This window comes from Ranitomeya imitator, chromosome 4 (assembly GCF_032444005.1).
Source record: "Ranitomeya imitator isolate aRanImi1 chromosome 4, aRanImi1.pri, whole genome shotgun sequence".
In the NCBI taxonomy this organism is placed as follows: Eukaryota; Metazoa; Chordata; class Amphibia; order Anura; family Dendrobatidae; genus Ranitomeya; species Ranitomeya imitator.
In genome coordinates, this window is record NC_091285.1 from 31,277,896 (window position 1) to 31,284,310 (window position 6,415).

The following is a 6,415-nucleotide window of genomic DNA, read 5'->3' on the forward strand; positions in this document are numbered from 1 at the left end:
TATGCCATTTACATAATGAACTTGACTTGTAGCCGCTTGAGTTTTTAGAGTTGAAACTTTAAATAACAGACAAGAGGAAAAATTGGCACAAAAATTGAAATTTTTTTGGGAACACATTTTCGGATCAGAGTGTGGAAGACTTTTGTTATGTACAAAGTTGTAACCTCATCAGGTTTGCTCCATTTTTTTTTTACATTGTTTAATGGGATGTAAGTTAATATAATATAGTTTAACCCCTTCCGGCCATGGTCATTTTACGCTATTTTGCTTCCGTTTTTTTTCCTCTCCTTCTTTCAAGAGCCATAACTTTTTTAAATTTCCATCGACATAGCCTTAAACGGGCTTGTTTTTTTTGTACTTTTGAATGACACCATTCTTTCTTTTATTGGAAAACAGGAAAAATATTCTGAGTGTGTTGAAATAGCAAATAAAATGCAATTTCATAATTCTTTTTTTTTTTTTTACTGTGTTCATTATATGGTAAAACAGACCCGGCAATATGATTCTCCAGGTCAGTACGAAGATGCAGATACCAAACATGTATAAATATTTTTTATTTAAATAGAAAAAAAAAATCATAAATTTGTAAAAAAAATTTGTATTTGTCACCATTTTCACAGACCTGTAGCGTTTCCATTTTTTTCGAGATATAGGGCTATGTGAGGTCTTATTTTTGGCGCCCTGATGCTGATGTTTTTATTGATGCCATTTGTGGATACGATGATTTGATAGCCTCTTATTGCATCTTATTACAATTATATTATTTTGTCGTTTTGATTTTTTTTTCGTTACATCCTTTAATTTATTTTATATTTTGATAGATCGGACTTTTATAAATGCAGATATACCAAATATGTGTATTTTTTATGTATTTTTTAAATTGTTTTATTTTTAATGGGGGTGATTTGAACTTTTGTGTTTTTTATTTTTTTAAATATTTTTTTAAGTTTTTTTTTTCACTTTTTACTGGATTTAATTGGCCCCTTAGGTGACTTAAAGCTGCGATCATCCAATGTGTTACACATAGCAGAACTTCAGCACTGTTATGTATAGATAACATCACAATCTCTTATGAATGTCAGCCACAAGCCGGCTTTCACAAGAGGATCATAAGGACAGGCACGGGGGTCTTTGGCAGACCCCTGGCTGTCAGGACAATCCATCGGCGCCCCGTGATCACATCACGTGCCAGCTCGTGTTAAATGACGTTGGCAGAGATTGACGGGGATTTAACAGGCTAACACCTTTGGGCTCCACTCCGCCCACGGCTATTAAAGACACATGATCGCCATCATGTGCGGGCAAAGATGCGATTCTCAACATGTGAGCCTGCATCAAAATTAGGAAGCCGGCATATGACGTAAGTTTACCTCATATGTGTCATGAAGGGGTTAAATTGTTTTAAAGAGACAAGACTTATTAAAGGATTAAATTGGGCTATTGAATTTAAAGGGGACCTGTCACTTGCCAAAAAAAATTTAAGTGTCTTTGCAAATATTCTTTTGTCCAATTCCTTTAAGAGTCATAAACTTAAAGGGGTTGACCACTATGGTAACCCTTTCTACAATCCTGTTTCCCCACCTAAAATAATAACACTTATACTCACCTCCAGTGCTAGAGCCGTTCTAGTGGTGTCGGCACTGGCTCTCCCGGGGCTCCCATGACATTATTATGTCACGCGATCCCAATGGCCAATCAGCGATGGCTTTACTCTCCTCTCCTTCGGACAAGTCAAGACATCCAGAGAATGTGAGAGCTGCTGCTCTCTCCTCCTGATGTCCATTACTCTGAAAGAGAGGAGAGTGAAGCCACTGGTGAATAGCCTCAGGGATTGCATGACATAATGTCATGTGAGCCCCGGGAGATCCAATACGGACACCCCTAGAATGGCACTGGCTCTGGAGGTGAGTATAAGTGTTCTTAATTTACTGGGGGTAAACGGGGATTCAGAAGGTGTTTTCCGAGTAGTGGACAATCCCTTTAAGCTCCTGAGCCCCAATCAATCAGTATCCGCGCCCCCATAACTACCATGTTGCATAAATTTATAACACTAGTTCTTCTAATGTGACGTAGGGGGATGACTGGTTAGGGCCAATGTTTCTAAGCCAAACTCAATACAAGGCAATCATGGACCACATGTGACTCCCCCCACTTTCCATTCACTGCAACGCAATGATCTCTTGTGAACTTCTCAATGGTGGGCTCCAGATACTACAATTCCCCCCCCACCATAACTTCTAACTTGATTCCTGAAATTGAAATCTATTGAAGCCCATTGATTAAAGTAGTAAACCTGCAGTTCTTGAAGATTCCGTGAGTTTGGACTTTGATCACAACAGATGTTCTGAATTGTTTTAACATGGCTAAAGTACATTAGCGAGTAAATGTTTGTCTAGTAATGAACCCACCCAATTACTGCCACTGATATACATGTTATCTTGTATACTTGCAATTATCTACTTTGCCATATGTCAGGGATAGGGAGGTACAGGGTGATGTGCACCTTCCATGGACTTTCTCTATGTTCAGGATTAGAAAATAGGTATCTCCATTCATTTTCAGACCCCCTGATAAGTATTTTGCTATCTAATCCAAGTTTCCAAGTTTTGCTTTTGTGAGAGTGTCCCTCCCAGTAATACATACAGTATAGGATTTGAGCTCTGTGTGTCTCTGCTAGTAGTACATGTTGGATGTGAGCTGTGTGTCTCTCCCAGTAATATAGGTTGGATGTGAGGTCTGTGTGTCTCTCCCAGTAATATAAGCTGGATGTGAGGTCTGTGTGTCTCTCCCAGTAATATAGGTTGGATGTGAGCTCTGTGTGTCTCTCCCAGTAATATAGGCTGGATATGAGGTCTGTGTGTCTCTCCCAGTAATATAGGTTGGATGTGAGCTCTGTGTGTCTCTCCCAGTAATATAGGTTGGATGTGAGGTCTGTGTGTCTCTCCCAGTAATATAGGCTGGATGTGAGGTCTGTGTGTCTCTCCCAGTAATATAGGTTGGATGTGAGCTCTGTGTGTCTCTCCCAGTAATATAGGCTGGATATGAGGTCTGTGTGTCTCTCCCAGTAATATAGGTTGGATGTGAGCTCTGTGTGTCTCTCCCAGTAACAGGTTGGATGTGAGCTCTGTGTATCTCTCCCAGTAATATAGGCTGGATGTGAGCTCTGTGTGTCTCTCCCAGTAATATAGGTTGGATGTGAGCTCTGAGTGTCTTTCCCAGTAATGTAGGCTGGATGTGAGCTCTGTGTCTCTCCCAGTAATATAGGTTGGATGTGAGCTCTGTGTCTCTCCCAGTAAGATAGGCTGGATGTGAGCTCTGTGTGTCTCTCCCAGTAATATAGGTTGGATGTGAGTTCTATGTATCCCTCCCAGTAATGTAGTCTGGATGTGAGCTCTGTGTGTCTCTCCCAGTAATATAGGATGGATGTGAGCTCTGAGTGTCTTTCCCAGTAATGTAGGCTGGATGTGAGCTCTGTGTCTCTCCCAGTAATATAGGTTGGATGTGAGCTCTGTGCCTCTCCCAGTAAGATAGGCTGGATGTGAGCTCTGTGTGTCTCTCCCAGTAATATAGGTTGGATGTGAGTTCTATGTATCCCTCCCAGTAATGTAGTCTGGATGTGAGCTCTGTGTGTCTCTCCCAGTAATATAGGATGGATGTGAGCTCTGAGTGTCTTTCCCAGTAATGTAGGCTGGATGTGAGCTCTGTGTGTCTCTCCCAGTAATATAATCTGGATGTGAGCTCTGTGTGTTTGTCACAGTAATATAGGCCGGATGTGAGCTCTGTGTGTCTCTCCTAGTAATATAGGCTGGATGTGAGCTCTGTGTGTCTCTCCTAGTAATATAGGCTGGATGTGAGCTCTGTGTGTCTCTCCCAGTAATATAATCTGGATGTGAGCTCTGTGTGTCTGTCACAGTAATATAGGCTGGACGTGAGCTCTGTGTGTCTCTCCTAGTAATATAGACTGGATGTGAGCTCTGTGTGTCTCTCCTAGTAATATAGGCTGGATGTGAGCTCTGAGTGTCTTTCCCAGTAATATAGGCTGGATGTGAGTTCTATGTATCCCTCCCAGTAATATAGGTTGGATGTGAGCTCTGTGTGTCTCTCCCAGTAATATAGGTTGGATGTGACCTCTGTATGTCTCTCCCAGTAATATAGGTTGGATGTGACCTCTGTATATCTCTCCCAGTAATATAGGTTGGATGTGACCTCTGTGTGTCTCTCCTAGTAATATAGGCTGGATATGAGTTCTATGTATCCCTCCCAGTAATATAGGTTGGATGTGAGCTCTGTGTGTCTCTCTCAGTAATATAGGTTGGATGTGAACTCTGTATATCTCTCCCAGTAATATAGGTTGGATGTGACCTCTGTGTGTCTCTCCTAGTAATATAGGCTGGATGTGAGCTCTATGTATCCCTCCCAGTAATATAGGTTGGATGTGAGCTTTGTGTCTCTCTCTCCCAGTAATATAGGCTGGATGTGACCTCTGTATATCTCTCCCAGTAATATAGGTTGGATGTGACCTCTGTGTGTCTCTCCAAGTAATGGAGTTTTTTCCCAGTATGAAAGACTGGTAATGAGTAAAGGTACCTTCACACTGAGCAACCTTACAACGAGAACGACAACGATCCGTGACGTTGCAGCGTCCTGGATAGCGATCTCGTTGTGTTTGACACGCAGCAGCGATCTGGATCCCGCTGTGACATCGCTGGTTGGAGCTAGAAGTCCGGAACTTTATTTGGTCGTCAGGTCGGCGTGTATCGTCATGTTTGACAGCAAAAGCAACGATGCCAGTAATGTTTTACATGGAGCTAACAACCAGCGAGAACGATAAGTGAGTCACTGGATCGCTCCTGCATCGTTCAGCTGTTGCCGTGTTTGACGCCTCTACAGCGACCTAAACAGCGACGCTCCAGCGATCGGCTAGTTGTCTATATTGCTGCAGCGTCGCTGAGTGTGACGGTACCTTAAGTTTGTATCCAAACTGAGTACTGAGGTTTTTGTAGCTAACATATCATCACAGCCTCTACCCTGTTTCTATCCTTTAATTTCCACTTCCGTGATTCAGGATTCCTCACTAGTAGTTTCTATAATCAGTTATCCCAACTCTTTGACCACTTTCAGATAGCTATAAACTGAAGCCATTTTAGAGTCTATAGTAGAGCTGAAATACCCAGAGGTTCTACCGAAAACAGATCACTGTAAAACGCTAAAATCTGAAGTTAATTCACATTCATTTCATCAGAATTGCGGGATGTCCAAGTTTTGCAGCTGTAACATGGATGTTAAAAAATGCACTTATTAAAGCCATTGCAAAGTGGCACTAAGGAATTTTTATGAATAAATTCATTTTTTTTTTAACATGCAACGACGAAGCATTGCGAAACGCACGTCGGGGCAGAGGGACACCGGGGAAATTCTACGTGACTGATATACATTTTCATTTTGGCCAGTGTATTGGAATACCCTATGGCAATGAAGTCCCTCTTTAACTGGATTTAGCACCTTTCTATTGTTAATGTTTTTGTTTTAATTGTTTTTCAATAAAGTGACATTTTATCTTAAAATACCACTTTTTGGGATCATCCTTTATTCATGTTTGATCGCCATTTCAGTGATATATCATCTGGTTAAAGTGGTATATTACCCTTATTGTTGATGGGTTTAACTTCTTGGGGCACCCAATTGGGAATAAAATATTCTTAAAGGGGTTGTCTAAGATTTTTGAAAAGTGTCTAAAAACAGGGGGATGCAGCTGCATAACCTATACTCAACTGCCACTCCAGCACCGTCACTATCCTGCAAGGACGACATTCTGACCACAGTCATGTGACTACTCATTGGATTCAGTGGTCATGTCCTAATTATGCTGCCATCACTGTCAGGGCCAATGATTGGCTGCTTTGGTTACATGAAGGTAATTAGAGCGTCGTCACGCAGAATAGTTGGGATCACTGGACTGACTGCACCTGATCATTAGGCATTTTACTGGGTTAGTATAATTTGCTTTTTAATTTTAATACAGCATTGCTTTCTGGCCATTTTGAAAAGTCATGGACAACCCCTTTAAGCTAGCCAAACACATTATATACTTATATATTTAGACAAACCCAATTATAACTGAATTTGCAATCTAAGTGTTGCCATATGACACCTTCATACTTAATGTTATAAACTAGTAATCGACCCCTAGGAACAATGGCCACCATCTATCTAAACTATCTAAAAGAAAAGCAATGTTTGTTGTCTAAAGCAACCAATCACAGCACAGCTTTCATTTTTTAAACAACCCTGGAAAGATGAAAGCTGTGCTGTGATTGGTTGCTATGGGAAACAAAGCTTAACAGAGCAATACCACGGCCCTGGAATGAGTGAGGCCTATACATGGAAATAGGCAGTGAAATAAATACAGAAGTCA